The 20,807-nt window shown below is 41.5% G+C and overlaps 1 pseudogene; it reads left to right on the forward strand.

Annotated features, from left to right (window-relative positions):
* The first annotated feature begins 1,033 nt into the window (after positions 1–1,033).
* Positions 1,034–20,807, forward strand: part of LOC103737523 — a 34,952-nt pseudogene continuing 15,178 nt past the window's right edge.

Genomic DNA, 20,807 nt, shown 5'->3' on the forward strand with positions numbered 1-20,807 from the left:
TGGGATAATCTTCACTGCTTCCAACAAATATGCAAAACACACACATTCATAAATTTTTTGAGTCAAGAGCAAGGAAAGGTCATAAGGAATTAAGGATATATTCCCAGGTGACAAGACAAGCCCAAGGCTCAGTGAATCTGTCTACATTATTAACAAGCTAAAATAAGATTAGCTTTTTGGTTGCAAGGTTAAGTAAAAGTCATTTGAGCAGAGTATGTCCGCATTGTAAAGGTCATTACCACATTGTACCATTTCCAGTCCTGACTACAAAGTGACTATTTAATTCCCTACCATCTTGCATCACTTCACATTTATTCTTATTTATATGTTGTGCTAGATAGCTTTAGTTGTCAACTTGACATACTTGGTTAGAGGGAACCTCAAATAAGGAATTGTTTCCACCAGTTTGGCCTATGGCCATGTCTATGGGGAATTTTATTGATTTCTGAGTGATGTGGGAAAGCCCAGCCCACTGTGGGTGGTGCCACTCCTGAGCAGGTGGTCCTGTCATGTATAAGAAAGCAAGCTGAGCACCAACTAGAGGAGCAAACCAGTAAGCAGTAATCTGTGGGGACTTGGTGATAAAAAACAACTCAACAGTCAGGAGAAGTAAAGACCATATGGACATGGTGATAAAAAATAAAAACCTAACAGTTCTGGGAAACAAAAACCTGGCCCTGGAGAGATAGAAACCTGACAGCTCTGGAAAATTAAAACCTAAAATGCTAATTAAGTCCTGTGGCCATGACCAATCAAACCCCAGGGTGAAATAAAGGGCGGGACACTCAATGCTTACAAATGTATATAAACACTTTCCTAAAGTTTAATAAGTAAACTCCTGCTGGACAAGACTCCCTGCCTCCTTGGTGGTTCCTCAGGAACAGAGGGTTGGGGCGGCAGCGCACTCCCCCTCCTCAGCCCCTATTATGCTGTGTGTAGGGAAGGACCCCCACAACTGGTGCCCCATGTGAGGAAAACGAAAGAGGTACCAGCTGAGACCAATCGGTCTTTCAGGGTGAGTGAGACCCTTAGTATGGGTAACACAACTTCTAAGAAGCGTGAGCTGGCCCTGAAAGCATTGCATTACATGCTTAAGAGCCAAGGGCTAGATGTTTCAGACTCTGTAGCCAACCAGGTCTGGGAGACTGTGACTCTTTTGGCCCCATGGGTCCCTGCAGCCAACCTGTTCTCGGCAGACACCTGGGAAAGGGTTGAGGGCTTGGATAGGAAAAGGGAACTGCACTTTTGGATGGAACACCCTTTGGGATTCTATCCCACTATATCGGCCCTTAAAGGGTGCTTTGGGGGACCCATTCTCACTCAGGAGGGGGAGGCTACGGATGGAGGTGCCCTCCCTCTTGGTGAGGAAGAGGGGGAGATTAAAAATCAGGAAGACTGGCCCTGGTTTGACGAGGAGAGGAGCAAGCCTGGGGCATGAAAAAACCGAGTTGAGGCTACAGCAGCCGACTTCAAGGTTCAACTGTCCCTAGAGGCAGAAGAGGCCAAGTGGGGGAAGTAGACCCCTCAAAGGGAGGTCGGAGAGTCTAAAGGCCCTGAGCCAGTCCCCTGTTGCTGACCAGATAATTATCAAACCCTCCAGTGGGGCCCAGCCAGCCTCCGGCCAGGGGAACATGCCATTCATACGGGGCCCCCTCCAGCACCTACAGCGCCACAATGGCTGACTTATGCGGAAGCATGTCTGGTCAAGGCCCCACAGCCCTCCTGATCTCCATGCCAGGCATTCCCTGTTAACCTGGTCCCGGGACCAGGGAGATCCAGGGATTGGTGCCCCTGGGAAGCCAAGGATCTCAAGGAATTGAGGGCAGCTGTGGTGCAGGACGGCCCTAATTTGCCCTGGGTCAATACTCTGTTGGAGGGCTTGGCTCACCAACCCTGAGTGCCCAGAGACTGGTATGACCTGACCAGAGCAGTTCTTTCAGGACTCCTTTTTGTTAAATGGCAGGCACTATTTAAAGAGGAGTGCCGGGTTACAGCAGAGCAAAACGAAACAGCCAATCTCCCGATCCCTTTTACATATGGGCAGCTGCCCGGCACCTCTGATGGCCATTCAACTGGGGAGCAGCAAGCGGCCCTCCCTCCCTTGTACAGAGAGCAAGTAAAGGCCACAGGCTTGTCAGCATGGAGGAAGCTTAATGAGGGCCCAAAGGAGGACTGTATAACAGGATTGAGACAAAAGCCCTCTGAGCCGCTTCCTGAATTCATAGATAGGGTGAAGAACAGTTTGATACGGAAATTGCCTCCCAGGACTTTGCGGGACGAATTTCTGAGAGTTATGGTGTGGGATAGCATGAATCAGGATCACCGGGCAGCTTGCTCCAGGCTTAGAAATAACTCCATGAGTCGGTGGATTGTGGCTTCCCAGGATGTAGGATCCTGATCTCATGAGATTCACCTGCTGACTAACGTGCTACAGGCACAAACTGCTTCATTGGTGGAAGCCATGATGCAGGCCCTTGAAACCACCCAGATGACGCAGCTGAAAGAAGGGGGAGGGGGAAAATGTTTTAACTGTGGGAAGAGAGGGCATTTTAAGCAAGACTGCCCTGAGGAAAAGGGACAAACCCTGAAACAGAGGGACCAGATAGGTGTCAGGCCAAAAAACCCCTGTCCTCACTGCAGAAAGGGATATCATTGGAAAAAGGATTGCAGATCTAAGTTTGATATAACTGGAAAGCCTTTAAACTAGTTCTGGGGCAGCCTCTAGCCCCATTATCAAAAGGAGGACCTGAGACAGGAATAACTCGGACCAATTGGATGGTTCCCATCTACAAAGGCCTCAGGCCTTCATAGGGCAAAAAAGATTTCACTGTCTCATCGATACTAGGGCAGATCATACCATACTTAGAAAGGAGGAGGTACCTAGTACATGGTCTCTAAAACTCGGCCAACAAGTTTTGTGCATGGGAGGGCTTGCTAGAGCCGAGGAGGTGCAGGGGCTGTTAGAGTGGAGGGAGGCAGATGGGTTTAGGGGCAAGATCCAGCCTCTGGTGGCACCTGGGTTGCAGTCCAATTTGCTTGGCCAGGACCTTCTAGGCCAAATGGATGCTCTGTTGACCACAGATATTAAGTCATTTTATGAAGACCTCTTAGAACAGGAAGAGTTCAACAGACTCCCCAAAAAATTAGAGAAGACTAAAGAGCAAGAGTTCTCAAACTTTCATAATTATCGGGGAGAGCCCGATAAGATCCCCTGGGCTCACCCCCAATTCTAAGGGCCACTGCCCCTCAGGTTCCGGCTATTCGATGGTCCCCAGGGGCACCAGTATGGGTGGAGCGGTGGCCACTACCTGAAACAAAGTTACAGGCTTTGAAAGAAATTGTGCAGGAACAATTACAACTGGGCCACATCCAGCCTTGTGTAAGTCCATGGAACACGCCCATTTTTGTTATTAAGAAGGCCTCTGGCAAATGAAAAATGCTACAAGATTTGCACAAAATCAGTGCTAAAATGACCCTAGGGGGTACACCCCTAAGGGAGCTGCCTTGGATCCCTGCTATTTCCTCATAAATACAGTTTCTTATAGTTATAGTTTCTTATAGTTATAGTTATAGACATTAAAGATTGTTTTTTCTCTATCCCTCTACAACCCCAGGATTGTGAAAAGTTTGCCTTCTCTGTACCTTCCACCAACTTTAAAACACCTGATGAGAGGTATGAATGGACTGTTTTACCCCAAGGTATGGCCAATAGCCCAACATTCTGCCAAAGCTATGTAAAGGCCTTTTTGGAGCCTGCCCTCCTACTCCCTCATGCCATTGTATATATTTACATGGATGATATCATCCTGAGAGCCCCAAGCCCCCAACAATTAAGACAATTATATGGGGTTACCCAAAAGTGTCTACAGACGGGCAGGCTCCACGTATCCACTGATAAAATACAAACTATTGCTCCCTTTAAAATCCTGGGAACTGTACTTTCTTTGGAGGCAGTAAGTCCTTTAAACCCACAATTGACTGTCAAGCCCACCATCATCCTGACGGAGCTGCAGAGACTATTAGGAGAAATTAATTGGCTGAGAGCCTGGATACCTATTTCCACTGAGACCTTAAAACCACTGTTTCAATTGCTGGTAGGAAAACAGCCTTCAAAACTAATTCACTTGGCTCCTCAACACCTGCATGTCTTACATGAAGTCCAGGATGCCCTGGACCAAGCCCAACTCACCCAGTACACACCTAGTAAAGATCTTGAGTTGTAGGTACTCCCTGGAGAGACTTTGATGACGTCCGTCCTTATGCAGGATGGAAAGCCCCTTCAATGGGTACACGCCTCTCTAGGAGGCATGCCACGGGTTTATACACCCATGGATCAGTTAGCTGACTTGATCAAAAAGGGGCGTGATGTAGCCCTAAGACATTATGGCATAGACCCTCTTAAAATTGTTATCCCTATCGGCTTAAAGATTTTGAATGGCTTTGCAGAAACAACAATCGAGTGGCCATAGCCTTGGAAGGGTTCCTTGGAAATCTGGACTGTCATTATGGCCCTCATAAATGGGTAACCTCCTTTCGCACCCTCTCCTGGGACACCCCCCGGCTCTTTGTTAAGGAGCCATTAGTGGAAGCCCATAACATTTTCACTGACAGGGGCAGGTTTGGAGCTGCAGTAGTAGATATATTCATACTTGTGATGGGTCAGCTCAGTTCAAGGAGCTTACAGCTGTTACTCTGGCCTTGACAAAGGTAAGTAAACCCATGAATTTGTTTTCTGACAGCCTATACATAGTTAACGTTCTTCCAGGACTACTAGGTTTTCACATATGACTGGATGGGAACCCTATCACCCCCTTGATGATTCAGACTCACACACTGCTTAAAGAAAAAAAAGCCCCTATCTTCCTACAACACCTTAGGGGACACCAAGGATTGCCTGGGCTTCTATCCCAGGGCAATGCTGAGGCAGACAAACTGGCGTCCACCCAAATTATGACAATGGACTTGAATCAGGCTCAGGAGTTACATGACCTCACACATGTAAATTGGCAGGGGCTCCATGAGAGGTTCCCTCAGATTCCCATTAAGGACCTGAAAAAAATCGTACAAACCTATAAATCTTGTCAATCCTTTCTACAGGTGCCACCTCTGCAACAACCAGGTGTAAACCCCAGGGGACTCAAACCTCATTCTTTATGACAAACAGATGTCACACATTATGCTCCTTTTGGAAAACTTAAATATGTTTTTGTATCTATTGATACATTTTCACATGCCTGCTGGGCCGCTGCCCACGCAGGGGGAAAGTCTAAACATGCTCAATGTCACTTTCTGAAATGCTTTGCTACATTTGGACTTCCCCCAAAACTCAAAACTGATAATGGCCCATATTTTGTGAGTAAGAGTTTACAGGAGTTTTTCCTGCTTTGGAACATCCAACATAGTACAGGGATTCCTTACAATCCCCAAGCCCAAGATATTATAAAACTCAATCATCAAAACCTTAAAATTCAATTACAAAAACAAAAAGGGGGAGTAAGCCCCCATCAACAGTTGGGGCTGGCACTTTTCACGACTAATATTTTAAATTTGACCAAGGATCACCCCTTCCCAAGATTTCAAAGACCCTGGGGGCAATTAGACCCAAAACCCCAGATTAAAGTCAAATGGAAGGACCCTGTGACATCCCAATGGAAAGGGCCAGACCCACTCTTAACTGTAGGGAAGGGATATGGATGTTTCTGCCCCATGGGGGAAACAAAACCTATTTGGACACCTGCTAAAAACATTAAACATTTTCCCTCACAGGACAATGGATGGGACAAAGATGACCAATAACAAAAAAAGAAAAAAAGCTATGGTGGCGCAACTTCATGACTAACAAATGCCAGCAAAAGCAAAAGGTTAAACATGTCAACCAGTGGATAAATGCCCTTGAAAAGGTCTTTCTCTCTCTCTCTCACAAAAAATGAAACATAAAATCCTCCTGATGCTGGCCCTCACCCTAAACTGTCTACAAGTGAGGAGCCAAGCCTATGGGTTAGACAATCCACATCAACCCCAGAAGGTCACCTGGTTGGTGATCAACGTGGCCACGTCAGATGCCATCAATAAAACTACTCAGATCACCCCCCCCTTCTACATGGTGGCTGGACTTCCAATTTGACCTCTGCAATCTTGCAGCTGGATCTTGGGACGTGAGCAGACAAATGGCCCCAGGGAAAACCAGGCCGGAATGTGGAGACAGCGGGAAGGGATGCACCCTGCCACTCGTGGGATCCCCTAATTCTCCTGGCTGCTCACATGTCCTTAAAAGACATGCATTGCTATTGACAACATTCTATGTCTGTCCCAGGTCCAAAAGAACTGTATCACAATTGCATACTTGTGGGGGGGGTGCCTTTTATTGTGCAAGCTGGGGGTGTGAGAGCATGGGGACGGGGTACTGGATTAAGGGTAAAGGACCCATCCACATTAGTAGGATCAAACAACAACAACAACTGTCTAAAAGCCCATTGTATAGGCGCTGTGCAAACTATCATTGTAACTCCATATAGATCAGCTTTACAAAACAGGGAAAAAAAAAAAAGATAAAAAACTGAAAAGATGTTTGTGTTAAACTCTATGTCTCAAGATATGACCCCTGTCTCCTACTGATAATCTCCTGCCTTACCAGGAGACGGTGGGTCCGGCCCGGCTCCCACCACCAAGGCCCACCAGCCCTACAATGACGCTACTAGAGCACTGCTCGACACTAACATCCTGGCATCAGAAGCATCTGTGCCTGGAGACCCTGGTCCAGGCTTAAGTGGGACCAAGCATGAGGACATTTGTTGGGCAATACAGCTTGCTTACACTTTTTTCAGTGCCTCTAGACCTGAACTTGTAGACCCATGTTGGCTGTGCCTAGATGCCAGCTCTCCAATGGTGGAAGCCCTGGGGACAATGAAAAACTTCATAAACAATACTCACAGTGATCAATGCCGATGGGGCGGGCTCAACACAAAAACTGGCGGGCTCACCCTGCCTCTCAGACGTGGTAAAAATATGACCTGTGTTACCCATGGACACCCTGCTGGACACTCCTGGGGATGCTGTCAAAACATCACTTCAACTGGGGATAACTGGGTAGTCCCTACCAAGCCTTCATATTATTGGCTGTGCCAAAAATCGGGTTTGACACCTTGCTTTCTCTTGCAGTGTTGCGGCAATCAGGGGGTACATATGCGCCCTGGTCTTCCTCTTCCCTTATGTCATTTATCACTCCGCTGAGGAAATGCAGGGCCGGGAGATGCATATACAAAAGAAAAAGTTGCTTTCCATGGTTGTGGTCTCCACACTTGTGGGCCTTGGAGCTGGGGGGACAGCCCTTGGAGCTACATCATTAATTATGGCACAAAAAGGCCTCCAACAGATCAGGGCAGATATGGATGCTAGCCTAGATAAAGTTGAGACAGCCATCAGGTATCTCCAGGAGTCTCTTTCCTCTCTAGCTCAAGTGGCTTTACAAAATAGGAGAGGACTCGATCTCCTGTTTCTTCAGCAAGGTGGTATAAGCGAAGCACTCGGAGAATAATGTTGTTTCTATGCTGATAATTCAGGAGTGGTTATGGACAATCTTGACAAATTAAGAGAGGACTTAAACAGGAGTCAGCGAGAACAGGAGTCCTGGTACCAACGGTGGTTCACTGCCTCACCATGGCTCACTACCCTTATTTCTACTGTGGCAGGGCCTCTCATAATCCTTATACTCTTTTGTGCTATAGGACCCTGTGTAGTTAATAGGCTTATAAATTTCATTAAAAAAATAAAACAAATACAATTAATGATGTTGAGAGTTCAGTATGATCGCCTGCCCACTTCTCCCCTAAAAACACCAGCCTAAACCAAGGCAGGACACCAGTTTACCTAAATCAAGTTCTGGCCAGTTACTGGGGCTCTTCCACAGGCCCCAGTTCTAAATAAAATAAAAAAGGGGGAGATGTGGGGACTTGGTGATATAAAACAACTCAACAGTCAGGAGAAGTAAAGACCATATGGACATGGTGATAAAAAATAAAAACCTAACAGTTCTGGGAAACAAAAACCTGGCCCTGGAGAGATAGAAATCTGAAAGCTCTGGAAAATTAAAACCTAAAATGCTAATTAAGTCCTGTGGTCATGACCAATCAAACCCCAGGGTGAAATAATGGGAAGGACACTCAATGCTCACAAATGTATATAAACACTTGCCTAAAGATTAATAAATAAACTCCTGCTGGACAAGACGCCTTGCCTCCTTGGTGGTTCCTTGGGAACAGAGGGTTGGGGCGGTAGCGCACTCCCCCTCCTCAGCCCCCATGATGCTGCATGTGGGGAAGGACCCCTGCAGCAATACTCCATGGTCTGTGCTCCAGGTTCCCACCCTGAGTTCCTTCCTTGACTTCCTTTGATGATGAACTGTGCTATAAGCCAAATAAACCCTTTCCTTCCCAAGTTGGTTTTGGTCTATTTTTATCTCAGCAATAGAAAACTAAGACACATGTGATAGACAAGAATGAGTTCTGATCCCAGAACCAGGAGACAATAATTACTGCAATTTATGGACCATGTATTTCATGCCAGACCTGGACTAGACACTCTTCCAATCTACTTCATTTAGTCTAACCACAATTCTAAGGAATACCCCAATGGATAGTTACTATATTAGGAATTAGGAACTGAATTCTGATCTATCTGACTTCACTCTCCAGAGTATCCAATGGTCTTTCGGGGATCAAGTCCCTACCTGTGTAGGATGGATTCATACAAGCAGTATGAATTTGAGTACATTCCTTAGTAACTTCCAAGTTTAAGCTTGGCTATTTATTCACATTATGATAACAATGATCAGTATTTGTTATTATCTGGAACACTAGCCTTTTATGAGAGTATTGTAAGAAAAATGCATGAAACATGGCTATATTAATGATTTTTAAAATTTATGTTGTTTCTTTAAGTCTATTATCAATCATTTCACAGTCTACAAGATAAAATAAATACAAATTACAAAGCCAAAAACGTAAAATTTACAATTAAAATGGATTTTTTTCCTTGACCATTTGACTGCAGAATTGTGCATAAATGTACTATCACCAACCTTTGAACCATTTCTAGAGCACCTCTTGTTTTACAGCCAGTTCAAGATATTGTAGCAACATACAGCACACTGGATGGTTTAAACATGGGCATTTACTCTTTATTATTCTGGAGCCAGGGAAGGCCAAGATCTGGTACTGATAAATTTGGTTCTTGGTGGGGCTGGAGAGTTGACTCAGTGGTTAACAGCATTGACTGGTAATGCAGAGAACCCAGGCTTGATTCTCAGCACCCACATGGCAGTTAACAATCATCCATAACTTCAGTTCCAGGGATCCAATGCCCTCTTCTGACATGTGTGGGCATTGCATGACACAGGTGCATGTACACACATGCAGGCAATACACTCATACAAGTAAAATAAAAATAAAAATTTTTAAATATGGTTCTTGGTGAAGGCTCTACTCCTGGCTTTCAGGTGCCAGTTTCTTGCTGTCTTTATCTGACCATGGCAGAAAAGAAGCCATTGTGCCTCAACCGTTTTTGATAAAGTCACTAAACTCAGTATGGGGATCCCCACACTTGATACCAATCAGCGCTGGCTCAGGTCCTTTTTCAACTCAGATATTATTTGTGGATGGGCAAAGAGACTTTCTTTTGGATGCTGGTCCAGTGCTGTGAATATGTCAGTCCTTGACAGCTTTTGTACTACCCAGGCTTCTGACATCAGCAAGCAGTAGCTGTAGACAGTCTTAAGCAGCAGCAGGTAGCGCCTTCTAGTATTCCAGATCACATGCCTTCCTTGCATACTGGCATCCTTAGTCCTAGAGTGACAAATGTTAGAGCTCTTCTTCTAGGAAGTCAGAAATCTCCAGCCCTGAGAGCTGCTGGTATCACACCTCCCTGACTGGGGGGTTTGAAACTCTTGGCTCTTAAGGCCTGAATGCTGCCAATGACCAGCACCTGCAGTTTCTCTTTTCTGGCCGTCCTTCAGCCTCAATTCTTCATCTTATTTCACAGTCTCTTTATTTATGCCATTCCTGCTCTGGTCACCGTCTGAGGTTCTTCAGCTGTCTCTAATTTCTATTGCCATGGTTACCATTGCCACTGCTGGGCTGGCAAGTGCTGCCCTTTTTTCTAATGCTTCCATTGTTCTTGCTGTCCAACACCCCACTGACACTTCTGTCCTCAACTCAGTTCCCTCTACTATACATGGGACAGAAGTAGGCAAGAAGGCAACTTGGGAGAAACCTTTTTATTGGGCCTAACAACAACGCCCCTTTAATACTATTCACAACAATCCTTCAGTTGGGCTGCCAAGGGGGTTGGACTTCTCCTCTGGCTTAGGTGTAAATGGTTACAAGGCAATCTGAATTTCACCAAGATTTCTAAAAAGTACAGAACAAGCTATTGGAAACAGGTACAGCTGGACTGCAGGTCAGCAAGTAGCCGTAGTTGTCAAGCAGTTTCCCCGAGGCATCCATGGCACATTCACAGCAGCCAGTGCTAGCCTGAGGGCTTGTTTGATAGTCTTCTATTCCAGACAGCCAGAGCCTGGGGAGGGTGTCTATGGGAATGCCTTTTGGGGGAATGCCTTCTGTTACAAACAGAACTTTTACTTAACCTTGTAGCCAAATTAATCATATGCTTTGAGATTATATAACACTATGTATTTAATCTGCTTGTTTAAATATAACTAGCCTTTAAGAAAATAATGTAAACAATCTTATGAAGCCTAGGGATCCCCATGTAATCAGCTTTTCCAAACTAGGCTGAATTCATAGCTTTAGTCTTAAACTATGTTCCCTATTTCTCCCTCTTGACTCTTCCCTGCCCCTGACTCAAAATAGTACATGTGTTGTGTGCTAATATCACCACTGAAAGGAGCAGTGTCATTGGAAGCAATAAATTTCCCATAATAACGTTGCAAGCAACATGTGGCCTTAGGTTGATAATATCCATTTGTGGTTTTATAAGCTGTTCTGGGTCAGCAGGGATTAGAAAAAGCAACTAATTTCTTCCCTTTTCAAACTGGTTAAAGATTCTTTAAGACAAAAGTTTCTCATTTCTTTCCCACATTGTGCTAGATGTGCTGTTATAATAAATACAGAGGCGGTCCTTTTTTCAGGAAAAACAGTTCTGAGAGAAATCAGAACACTTTCAAACAATAGGTCAAGGTCATTCTTGGTTAAACAACTCCAGGGGTTAGTCTTCCTTTAATGAAACACTGCTTCAGGGGTGTGACAGCTGTCAATTAGAGAATCAAACTGTTTATCTACCAACATAATTTTCAGGATAAACAAGCATCAACCAGAAGGATTGCTTATAATAAATGATTGTCATTTATAGCATTACTAGTAATTTTAACAGTGCTTTAACAATGCTCAACTTTTGTGCATCTCCCCAAAGAGAGGTGGGTCCCCTTAATCTGCCTCATCCTTCTCTAAACATATTTATCTCCTAAAGTCTTACTCCTGATATCATCAATTAATTTAGGGGTTTGGCATATAAATTTGATGGACAAACATACTACTTTTATTGATGCTCTAACTACAAGACTATTTAATAATACCTCACTCAAAAACATTACTGTACTATGTAAAAGCCATAGGATTATATTGTGTGTCACTTGTAGCACCTCTCTACATATCCTTGATTATTCTTCATAGCTCAAGAGAGCTTAAACACTCTCTACTACTGCCTTTCCTATACAAAGTCAAGGCTTGGGATATAAACTGCCTAGGGAAGCTTCCCTGATTGTGAGCTTCCCTGACACTTGTGATCTGGAAATTTATAACTTGGAATTAAAAGAAATTGTTTGTTTGATGGGTATTGATTGGAATTAACTAGTAAAAATGAACATATGCCTCTTAAGAGTATGAAATGTTCCATGAGCCTTAGGTGTAGAGGTTCAACTGTAAATGTGTCACCTTGTACTTGGCATCTCTCAGACATGTATTCTCTGTGTCTGAGTAGTCATGCAATTCTAAAGTAGCCTCCATCTGTTGCCAAAAGGAGCTTCCTTGATGAATGGTGTATGGTATTTTTTGTCTATCCATATTTAGCATATGGTATGAAATTTCATTTGTCTAGAGCTATAAAAGAGATAGGGTTTTACTCTAGGATCTATATTCTCTCCTGCCATGTGTATTTGACTGAGTTTACAGTGTCACACATGAGTTCACTTCCATTGAGAGGCCTTTAAGTCCAATTAGATAGCTGTTGATTACCCCCCAGACAACAGTGTAAACAGTATATGGCCATTAGGTCCGGTGCAAGGCTGAGGGGGCATGGATGGGGGAGGGGTCCTAAATTTGATTAAGAGCTGTTGTATAAAACTACAGTGCTCAATAAAAAATTTAAAAGACTGGGGGGAAAAAGAATATGGCATGCTAGTATTAGAGACAACATACATTTACTAAATGAAAACAAAAATAGAAAAAGCAGATAAAGTTAATGTAATATTTTTCTCATGCAATCAAATGTCTTGATACTCTTTTTAAAAATATTTTAATAGTTTGAGAATTTTGATCATTTCCCGCCCCCGCCAGCTCCTCCCAGATCCTTCCCCATCTCCCTTAGGATGCATAGGTTCATTTTACTGTACTAAATTTTCAAACATAGCTCAGAGGAACATGATATTTTACATCTTTATCTTTACCATTGGCAAGTTGAGGTCCTTTGTCAAGAGACAGAGTGAAAATATAGCAGGTAGAGAATGTTCATAATTAGGACAATGTACAATATTTTGAGATCATATACCTGTATGTTTTTACATAGCCTGAAAATACATGTTTTGCTACAGATAATATATAAGAAAATAAAATCACATGCATTGAAGTTCTTTAAAAAGTCAAAATTCCAATTGCTATCTGTTAAAACCTAATCTCATAATTGATGCTCCACCTATTCCATTTATGAGGCCCAATAGTCCTGTTCCCATGATTCACCCAGTCGGGAAGGGACACCTTAGAGGCTGCTGGACACACCTTTCCTAAAGAGCAAGAATCTCTTTTCTTCCTCTGCTTCTGTTAAAATCAATGTTATATTACCTAACAGCGATGTGGGGCTTCAGATCTGAGGTAGAAGATTTTCTTGAGGGACTCCAACAAGAAAGAATTTTGTTGGGGAGGTAATTGATTGTCTCATCTACATAGAAGAGCCTACAATACTTTGACAGGGAATGAAAAGCAAATAAATGCATGCATAAATATAATAAATAATCTGTAAAAATTGCATTGCTATGGAAAATATTTTTTTTTCAGAATAACAACTAAAATAATGATCTTAGCCCATGAATGGTGTTAGTAAGAAAAACTGCTAATAGCAAATTTAAGCTAAAATTAGGGTAATTAATCATCCAGTTAACTTGAACAAAATATTCATTTGTCTTAATATCAAAGTATATAAGGACAAAAGATTACCTCTCCAATATGATAGAAATTAATGAATCAAAATTTCTTTTAACTGTCTCAATAGGATATTCATTTTATAAGCAACTATCAGGGCCTGGAGAGATGGCTCCACAGTTAAGAACACCACATGGTGGCTAAAACCTGTCAGTAACTCCAGTTCCAGGAGAATCCAATACCCTCTTTTGACCTCTGCAGGCATTCCATGACATGGGTTCACTTACATACATGCAGGCAGTACACTCATACACATAAAATAAGACTAGTAAATGGAGACAGCCTGAGAGGGTGGGTCCCCCCTCCATTGGTATAGCAGCTCTGATCTCAGCAGACCACCAGAGAGTGCCGAGTTCTGGCCTTGCTCTGGCCTCTCTCTGACAGACTGGCTGAGAAAGCAGAGAACTGCCTGAGAGCCCCTGGACCTTGCCTCCACGTGGTGGTGAGCTTCCACTAATTGAGCCATACATATCCCCCTACCTGGGATTTTGTGAGGCCCCTCCCAAGGCCCCAGGGCAGATCTGGCTTTGGTAGGCTAAGACTGAGATCCTAGCAGACAGCCTGAGAGGTGGGTTCCAACCTCCATTGGTGTAGCAGCTCTGATTTCAGCAGACTGCCAGAGAATGTCAAGTTCTGGCCTCCCTGGGGCCTCACTCTGACACAGGGGCTGAGAATGCAGGGGACTACCTGACAGTCCCTGATCTTGCCTCCTCATGGTAGTGAGCTTCCCCTAATTGTGTTATACCCATCCCCCTACCTGGAATATTGTAAGGCCCCTCCCAAGACCCAGGGCAGATCTGGCTTTAGTAGCTGAAGGCTGAGATTCTAGCAAACAACCTGAGAGGGTGGACTGCTTGAGATAGCCCAGATCCTGACTCCATGTGGTTGAAAGAAGGCTGACCGTTCCTGACTGGAACCTGAATTGGGCATCTGTGGGTATTCCTGAATAGCTGATCTGAAGCCATCAATTCCCTCAAAATTAAACCTGAGAGAACCTGAACCCTGTACCAACCAGCTTTATATAACCAATAAAGAAAGGATCTAGGCACCTGGATAATACAAACATAAGCATACTTCAACTTAATTCTCATATCAGAATCATAAACAACAAAAGAAATTTACATGCCAAAATCACAGTGAAAGAATAATAAAATAGAAAGCCAAAACAATATGTCCCCACCAAACTCCACAGGTAGAAGAATTCTACAAGGAGAACTCTCTAGAGATAACCCAGGACACTGAATTTAAAAGAACAATCGTAAACATGATCAAGGAATTCAGTGAATTTAAAGAACACAGGAACAAACAAACCAAAGAATTAAAAGAAGATAGGGATAAACTTCTGAATGAATTCACAAAAGAGATAGAAACACTGAAGAAAACTCAGGAAGAAATGAAGAAGGAAGTGCAAAATTCAATAAGAGAACTTGAAACAACAAGGGAAAGCCTCACCACTAGAATGAATGAAATGGAAAACAGAATATCAACACTGGAGAATAAAGTTGAAGAATTGGACCACTCAAGCAAAGATTATAGAAAATTTTTTAAAAACACAGGAATGGAATAGGCAAGAGATATGGAAAGACCAAATTTACATTGAAAAAATATGAAATATGCAAGACATTATGAAAAGACCAAATTTACGGATCATAGGCATAGAGGAAAGAGAAGAATTTAAGGTTAATGATGTTGACCAGACCTTAAACAGAATTGTAGAAGAGAATTCCCCGAGTTTAAGGAAAGACATCCCCACACAAATACAGGAAGCACATAGAACACCAAATAGACAGGATCAGAAAAGAAATTCCCCATGACATATAATAGTAAAAACATTAAATGTATGCACCAAAGAGAGAATATTGAAAACTGCAAGAGAAAACATATAAAAGAAAACTCATCAGAATTACAGATGACTTATGAGTGTAAACTATGAAAGCCAGAAGATCCTGGACCAAAGTATTCCCAGCTCTAAATGACCAATGACAATAGCCCACAATACTTTACCCAGCAAAAATGGCTATTATAGTTGAGGGAAAAAGAAAAAACTTCCATGACTTGAATAGCCTGAAAGAATACATGTGCATAAAACCAGCCCTTCAAAGAATACTTGAAGCAATACAGAGAGAAACAACTATACCCCAGGGGCAACGAAAGAAAATAAAGGTATAATCAAGGAAACAAAATTACACAGAGAATACAAACAGCAATCAAAATGATGGCAACTAATACACACCTTTCAATAATAACCTAAAATATCAATAGACTGAACTCCCCAGTCAAAAGACACAGGCCAAGTGAATGAATTAAGAAACAAATCCATCTCTTTGCTGTCTGCAGGAAACCCATCTCACTTTCAAGGACAGGTACTACTTTAAAGTTAAAGGATGGAAAAGAATATTCCAAGCAAATGGCACTACGAAACAAGCAGGGGTTGCACTTCTAATATCTGACAAAGTAGACTTCAAAGTAAATCTAATCAGAAGAGAAAAGGAGGGTTACTTCATTCTGATCAAAAGGAAGAGTTAACCAAGAAGGTATTACAATTCTTAACATATATGCGCCAAAGTCTGGTGCATCCACATACATAAAACAACACTACAGGACTTTAAGACACAGATTAACCCCAACTCAGTAATAGTAGGGAACTTCAATACCTCACTGTCACTATTAGACAGGTCAACTGGACAAAGAATAAACAGAGAGATCTCTGAATTAAATGATACCATACATCAAATGGACCTAACAGACATCTTTCGAATATTCCACCCAAGCACCAAAGAATACACTTTCTACTCAGCATGCATGGAACTTTTTAAAAATTGGACATATACTGGGCCATAAAACAAACCTCAACAAATACAAAAAAATTGAAATAATCCCATGCATTCTATCAGACAACAATGCAATAAAACTCAAAATCAACACTGGACAAAGCCCTAGTCACTACACTAATTCATGGCGATTGAACAACACACTGCTAAACAATGAGTGGGTCAGAGGAGAAATTAAGAAAGAAATAAAAAAAATTCCTGGAATTCAACCAAAAGGACAATACAACACAACGCAATCTCTGGAACACTTTAAAAGCAGTCTTAAGAGGGAAGTTTATAGCTCTAAGTGCCTACATTAAAAAATTAGAAAGAGCCCAAATAAATGACCTAACACTGCAACTCAAGAGCCTTGAAATGCAAGAACAAATGAAACCCAAACCTGGTAGAAGAGAAGAAATAACACAAATCAGAGGAGAAATTAATGAAATAGAAACAAAGAAAACAATACAAAGAATCAATGAATCTAAGAGCTGGTTTTTTGGAAAAGCTAAATAAGATAGACCCTTAACCCAGTTAACCAAAAGAAAGAAAGAACAAATCCAAATCAACAACAGGCACCAAAGAGATCCAGAATATTATAAGGGAATAATATAAAAACCTATATGTTTCTAAATTTGAAAACCTAAAAGAAATGGACAGGTACCTAAAAGCATTGGAATCACCAAAACTAAACCAAGAAGAGATTAGCAGGTTAAACAGACACATATTACAAAAAGAAATTGAAACAGTAATACAAAACTTCCCGACTAAAAAAAGCCCAGGACCAGATGGATTTACAGCAGAATTCTATCAGACATTTAAAGAAGATCTGCATCCAATACTAATTAATTTATTCAAAAAATAGAAATGGTGGGAGAACTTCCAAATTCCTTCTATGAAGCCAGCATCAGTCTAATACCAAAGCCAGGTAAAGACACAACCAAAAAAGAAAACTGTAGACCCATATCCTTAATGAACATAGATGCAAAAATTCTCAACAAAATACTTGCAAACCGCATACATACACACATCAAAAAGATAATTCACCATAATCATGTAGGCTTTATCCCAGAGATGCAGGGATAGTTCAGAACACACACACAAGTCAATAAGCATCATTAATCATATGCATGGACTCAAAAAACACACTGCCATCTCAATAGATGCAGAAAAGGCTTTTGACAAAATTCAGCATGGATTTATGTTCAAAGTCCTAAAGGGAATTGAACTGGAGGGAACATACCTCAACATAATTAAAGCTATATACAACAAACCTACATCCAACATCATTCTAAATGGAGAAAAACTGGAAGCGTTCCCACTAAAACCAGGAACCAGACAAGGATGTCCACTATCTCCACTCCTTTTCAACATAGTGTTTGAAACTCTTGCTAGAGAAATAAGACAGTAGAAGGAAATTAAATGAGTACTAATTGGAAAAGAAGAGGTCAAACTATCAAACTATCACTTTTTGCAGATGATATGATATTATACCTAACAGATCCCAAAAGTTCCACCAGAAAACTCCTAGAACTGGTCAACACTTTCAGGATAGTGGCAGGTTATAAAATCAATCTACAAAAATTAGTAGCCTTTCTATATACCAATAACAAGCAATTGAAGAAAGAATACAGGGAAATGCTCCCATTCAGAATTGCTGCAAAAAAAATAAGTAAATAAAATATCTTGGAATTAATCTGATCAAAGACACCAAAGGTCTCTACAATGAAAATGTTATATCATTAAAGAAAGAGTTTGAGGAAGACACCAGGAGAGGGAAGGACCTCCCACGCTCAAGGATTGGAATAATAAACATTTGAAAACGACCATTCTATCAAAGCAATATATAGATTCAATGCAATCCCAATCAAAACCCCCATGACATACTTCACAAAATTAGAAAAATGCATCCTTAAATTCATATGGAAGCACAAATGACCCTGGATAGCAAAAGTAACCCTGAGCACAAAGAGCAATGCTTGGGGGATTACTATACCAGATCTCAAAGTATACTACAGAGCTATAATCTTAAAAACAGCATTTTACTGGCAAAAAATAGACACATAGATAAAGGTAACATCATTGACGATCTAAGCCCGAGTACACGCAATTGCAGCCACCTGATATTTGACAAAGGTGCCAAGAACACACGATGGAAGAAAGACAGCATCTTCAACAAATGGTGCTGGCAAAACTGGATCTCCACCTGTAGAAGAAGGAAACTAGATCCTTATCTTACACCTTGTACAAAAGTCAACTCCAAGGGGATCAAAGACCTTAATGTGAAACCAGAAACCCTGAAATTATTAGAAGAATATATTGGCAGTAACTTACAAGATATAGGTGTCAGAAAGGATTTTCTAAATCGGACACCAATAGCTCAGGAATTAAGGGCAAGAATCAACAAGTGGGACCTCATTAAACTAAAATGCTTCTGTACAGCAAAAGAAACAATCAAAAAAGTGAAGAGAAAACCCACAGAATGGGAACAAATCTTCACCAGTGACACGTTTGACAGAGGTTTAACATCCAGCTATATAGAGAACTTAAAAAACAAAGAATCAAGAAACCAAATGACCCAATTAAAAGATGGGCTAAAAATCTAAACAGAGAGTTCTCAAAGGAAGAAATAAAGATGACTAAGAAACATCTCAAAAAGTGTTCAACATAATTAGTAATTAGGGAAATGCAAATTAAAACCACCCTAAGGTATCACCTTATCCCAATCAGACTGGATAGGATCAAGAGAACAAATGATACCACTGCTGGTGGGATTACGAATTCATGCAACCTCTATGGAAAACAGCATGGAGAACTCTTAAAAAACTAAAAATGATCCTATTATATGACCCAGTTATACCACTCCTTGCCATATAACCAAAGGACTCATCTTATTGTAGAGACACTTGTACAACTGTGTTTGTTGCTGCTCTTTCACAGCAGCTAAGAGATGGAAGAAAACTAAGTCCCCTCAACTGATGAGTGGTTAACAAACATGTGGTATATTTACACAATGGAGTTCTATTCAGCAGTAAAAAAAGATGAATTAATGAAATTTGTGGGTAAATGGATGGATCTAGAAACTGTTATACTAAGTGAAGTAACACAGACTCAGAAAAACAAATGACTTATGTTCTCCCTCATATGTGGATCCTAGCACCAAATCCTTTTAAATTCCAGGTCCTTTTAATAAGATGGTGCTATACAGCAGTCTCTTCTGTGTGAAATAACTACCATCATCACAACTTCAGCTGAATCTGATTGCTAAACATCTTCACAATTGGGCTTGTTGATGGTTGTGCTCATTCATTAAAGGAGGGCCAAGCAGGGTCATTGGACCTCACCACATTATCCAGCCACTCTCCCCAGCCTTCTGAATATAATTTGAACCTAATCACACATAGCCTCCTGGATTTGGGGCGTGCTAAAATATAAAAGCTGGGGAAGGCTAGGAAGTGAAGGCATGATCCATGCTGGGTAAAGGCTTTCCAGTGTGCATGCCCTCAGATCATACATACACCTCAGCAACCCCTCAGTTATCTCGGTAAGTAAGCTCAATAAATTCAATAGTCACCGAGTAAAAATTTAATCAAACATTGGCTCAGCATAGAACCTTGAAAGGGGATAAGCATTGCTTAGCATCCCCAGGGAAAGAAATTTCACAACAGATGGAAAATTTATTTGTTAATGTTATTATGTCTTATAATTATTTTTTTAAATGTTTTAAAAAATAGAAAATGAGAATGTAAAATATGTTAAAAGGATATGGGAATGGAGCTTCTTCCAAAATAGAGAAAATGAGAAGACTAAGCAAGTGATGAAAGTCTGTTTAGTTTTGTTATGATATATAAAGGATGAAACAAAAATAATATGCACATAATCTTAAAATTTCTATGGTCATCATTTAGTCAACTAGTTTAAGGAACAAAATATATATCTAGTCAAAGTTTATCTGAGAATATTTGATTTTTTACCCAAGCCTTATCTACATAGCACATGATAATTGAAAGTACCAGACTGGTGGAACTAACCTTATTGGATGTTTAACAGCCATAGTTTGAGGCCTATACTAATCTGGTCAGAGGGACTTAGAGGATAGTTTTGCCCCTTGACCTCCAAGGTTGACTAAGTTCCGGGAGACTGTGGAACATCTCTCAAAATGTCTGGAACTGTGGTGAATCACCTGTCCTCTTGTTCAGGGAGGCCATGGAGACCCCACTAGATGGACTTGAGCCAGTGTCCAGTCTACAAAGAGGAGGGTCAGCTCAGAGGAAACATCTCATTCATGCTTGCAAGTGAAGCCAGACATGGTCAAGCAAGACCTTTGACTTATCTTCACATAGATGAAACTGGTAAAATAAAGGAACCAGGAGCTCCTCCCAAGCCCATGTGACCCATGAGGAACAGATCCTCAAAAGTCCTTAAGTGTAAAAGTAAATTGATTTATTTTGGCCAACTGTATGGTCTTAAACACCCAAAAGGAAAGTATAACCAAAGAGTAAAGTCATCAGTATATTTCTTTTTTTATTATTATTTTTATTTTATGTGTATGAGTGTATTACCTGCATGTATG

The sequence above is a fragment of the Nannospalax galili genome, unplaced genomic scaffold (genome assembly GCF_000622305.1).
Source record: "Nannospalax galili isolate Female #2095 unplaced genomic scaffold, S.galili_v1.0 scaffold777, whole genome shotgun sequence".
NCBI classification, from domain to species: Eukaryota; Metazoa; Chordata; class Mammalia; order Rodentia; family Spalacidae; genus Nannospalax; species Nannospalax galili.